Source organism: Pseudomyrmex gracilis, unplaced genomic scaffold (assembly GCF_002006095.1).
Source record: "Pseudomyrmex gracilis isolate BER0280 unplaced genomic scaffold, ASM200609v1 scaffold_10, whole genome shotgun sequence".
NCBI lineage: Eukaryota > Metazoa > Arthropoda > Insecta > Hymenoptera > Formicidae > Pseudomyrmex > Pseudomyrmex gracilis.
Window position 1 is genome coordinate 1 of NW_018020594.1, and position 4218 is coordinate 4218.

Genomic DNA, 4218 nt, shown 5'->3' on the forward strand with positions numbered 1-4218 from the left:
GATCGCGAATTTTTTGGGGATCGCGAATTTTCAATCATATGACGGGATCGCGAATTTTTTGGGGATCGCGAATTTTCAATCATATGACGAGATCGCGAATTTTTTGGGGATTGCGAATTTTCAATCATATGACGAGATCGCGAATTTGAGGGGATCGCGAATTCTCCCTCATATGAGGGGATCGCGAATTTGAGGGGATCGCGAATTATCTCTCATATGAAAGGGTCGCGAATTTGAAGGGATCGCGAAGTCTCCCTCATATGAGGGGATCGCGAATTTGAGGGGATCGCGAATTCTCCCTCATATGAGGGGATCGCGAATTTGAAAGGATCGCGAATTCTCCCTCAAATGAAAGGATCGCGAATGTGAAGGGATCGCGAATTCTTTTTCATAAGAGGGGATCGTGAATTTGAGGGGTTTGCGAATTCTCCCTCATATGAGGGGATCGCGAATTTGAGAAGATCGCGAATTCTCCCTCATATGAGGGGATCGCGAATTTGAGAGGATCGCGAATTCTCCCTCATATGAGGGGATCGCGAATTCTCCCTCATATGAGGGGATCGCGAATTCTCCCTCATATGAGGGGATCGCGAATTTGAGGGGATCGCGAATTCTCCCTTATATGAAAGGATCGCGAATTCTCTCTCATATGAGGGAATCGCGAATTCTCCCTCATATGAGGGGATCGCGAATTTGAGGGTATTGCGAATTCTCCTTCATATGAGGGGATCGCGAATTTGAGGGGATTGCGAATTCTCCCTCATATGAAGGTATCGCAATTTCTCCCTCATATGAGGGAATTGCGAATTTGAGGGGATCGCGAATTCTCCCTCATACGATAGGATCGCGAATTTGAGGGGATCGCGAATTCTTCCTCATATAAGGGGATTGCGAATTTGAGGGGATCGCGAATTTTCTCTCATATGAGGGGTTCGCGAATTTGAGGGTATCGCGAATTCTCCCTCATATGAGGGGATCGCGAATTTGAGAAGATCGCGAATTCTCCCTCATATGAGGCGATCGCGAATTTGAGGGGATCGCGAATTTGAGAGAATCGCGAATTCTCTTTCATATGAGGGGATCGCGAAATTGAGGGGATCGCGAATTCTCCCTCATATGAGGGGATCGCGAATTTGAGGGGATTGCGAATTCTCCTTCATATGAGGGGATCGCGAATTTGAAGGGATCGCGAATTTTTCCTCATATGAGGGGATCGCGAATTCTTTCTCATATGAGGGGATCGCGAATTTGAGGGGATCGCGAATTCTTCTTCATATGAAGGGATTGCGAATTCTCCCTCATATGAGGGGATCGCGAATTTGAGGGGATCGCGAATTCTCCCTCATATGAGGGGTTCGCGAATTTGAGGGGATCGCGAATTCTCCCTCATATGAGGAATTCGCAAATTTGAGGGAATTGCGATTTCTCCCTCATATGAGGATTTCTCATTGCGAAATTGCGAATTCTCCTTCATATGAGGAATTCGCATTGCGAAATTGCGAATTCTTTCTTATATGAGGAATTCGCATTGCAAAATTGCGAATTTTCCCTCATAGGAGGAATTCGCATTGAGAAATTGCGAATTCTTTCTCATATGAAGAATTCGCAGTGCGAAAGTGCGAATTTTTCCTCATATGAGGAATTCGCATTGCGAAATTGCGAATTCTTCCTCATAGGAGGAATTCGCATTGCGAAATTGCGAATTCTCCTTCATAGGAGGAATTCGCAATGCGAAATTGCGTTTTCTCTCTCATATGAGGAATTCGCATTGCGAAATTGCGAATTTTCTTTCATAGGAGGAATTTGCATTGCGAAATTGGAAACTCTCTCTCATATGAGGAATTTGCATCGCGAAATCGCGAATTCTCCGTTATATGAGGATTTCGCATCGCGAAATCGCGAATATTCCCTCATATAAGGATTTTATTTTGCAGAAATGCAATTATTTTCTCATAAGATGATGTTATCTTATAAAAAATAATTTTATTTTAAAGTAAAATGTTTTATCTTAAAGAAAACGATTCTATCGTTACTAAGATGATTTTATTTTTTAAAATATGATTTTAACTTAATAATATGTTTGTATCTTAAACGAGACAATATTATCATAATGTAGATGGTTTTATCTTAAATAAAATGAGTTTATATTAAATAAGATAATTTTATTTTATACAAGATAATTTTGTTGTAAAGTAGATGTTTTTCTTAAATAAGATGAGTTTATCTTAAAAAAATTTTATTTTTTAAGAGATGATTTTATCTTATATATATATATATATATATATATATATATATATAAGATGTGTTTGTCTTTTAAAAGATGAGTTTAATGTAATAAGAGTATAGGAGGAAAAAGCAATTGCTTCTATTTTAGAAGAAAATTGATGAATTAAAATGAAAGATAAGAAAAGAAGAAAGAAGAAATATAGGTATAACATTAAGAATAAACAGTATAAAAATGTTTTTTTTATTTTAAAAAAAACCAAAAAAATGATAAGTGGAATAATAATTGTTTTGAATTGAATCCGAAGAAAATGAAAGCGCGCGCGTAGCGCGCGCTGTCTACTAGTATTCTATATAAAAAAGGTCATTTGGACCGAGAATTGCGCGTTTTGGAGCCGAATGTATCGCATCTATTGTTGCCTCTTTTCCGCGTTGCCGATTGGTTGGTTGGTTGATCGAGTCGAATCGAATCGGTAAGATCGAGAGAGTAAATAATGAAAAGCGATTTTGAGACAGNTCGTCGTATATGTAGAGAAAATTAAAAACGTAACTAAAGTCACGTAACAGGAAAGAGTAGAAAAACAACACGTGAAAATAACGTGACTGTAATTTATATTATATATAACATTAAATAATACATATAATTTATTATATATTTATAATATTATACTTTATATTGTATTATATGTGTATTATATACACACTACAGTAATGTCACTGACCTCCGCCGCGCGACTTTGGCGGGGCACTGACCTCGGCCGTGCAGCCTTGGTGGGGGGGGTCACTGACCTCGGCCGCGCGGCCTTGGCGGGGCACTGACCTCGGCCGCGCGGCCTTGGCGGGTCACTGACCGCGGGCGCGCGGCCTTGGTGGGGGGGGGTCACTGACCTCGGGCGACACAAGATCGCCACAACACAACACAAGTCGACACAAGAGTCATTCTGTCTTTGTTTCTCACTGAATACTTAACGAAGACAGAATGACTTTTGTGTCGACTTTGTCTCTTAAAAGAAAAACAGCCACTGTCGTACGTGTACTAGCTGTCATCGCGGTGACATGTTGTGTCTACTGACGGAATATGTTAAAATAAAAATAATAGCGTGCGCGCGTCTGTGATGTGCTAGTATATGAAATTGCGCGTTACGTGTGAAAAATCACACAAAGTGGAATTCTATAATCAAAAATAATCATCGGAAAAAATAACTTTGCAGCAAAATGAAAGGGACGTTACTCCCCCAAATTTGTTCCGCGCGTACGAAATTTAATTAAAAAATGTTTTTAATAGTGACGCAATGTTATGAAATTTAAATGTTTTGCAGTAATATAAATTGGTGGGCAAAGGTATACGCGCTCGTTTCCACGCGTCACGTGCATAATATGTACGTACGTGGTCGGGACACAGTGAAAAAGGAGCGACCCCACGCGACCACAGCATGCTAACGAGAGAGCAATAAAATTAGTCTCAAGCTAATTAAATCGAACGTGCCTCTAATAGGCTAATGCTCAGTAATTAACAATTTGCGCTGCGCGCGCGTGCGCGCCGAAATATAAACTGTAAACAGTGGAAAGGGAAAGGGAGGAAGAGGGTGTTGGAAAAATACTCACAGAGAGCGGGCGGTGATTCTAAGCAAAACGCTTGCCGTCGTTTGAGCATCACACGGTGCGTACAAAAAGCGCGATTCTAACGCTCCTTCATGCACAGCGCGCAAAACTTGCTTTTGCGATATTCATAGCTAGTTAGATGTGACGTGTGTGTGCGCGCGCGCGCGCGCGTATGTGGTAGTTTCACAAAACGAAACTAATCCCCCTACCGTTTTGCGCGACTTGATTCCAATTTAAAGCCGTTTCTTGCCCCACGAGAGATGTTTATTCTTACCGACAAACTCAAACACGAGAAAATATCGCATTAAAAATGTAATAATTTCATATTGTGCGGTAAGATCTTTACCGTTCTACATTAGATGACTGTTTTTTTTTTTTTTTTTTTTTTTTTTT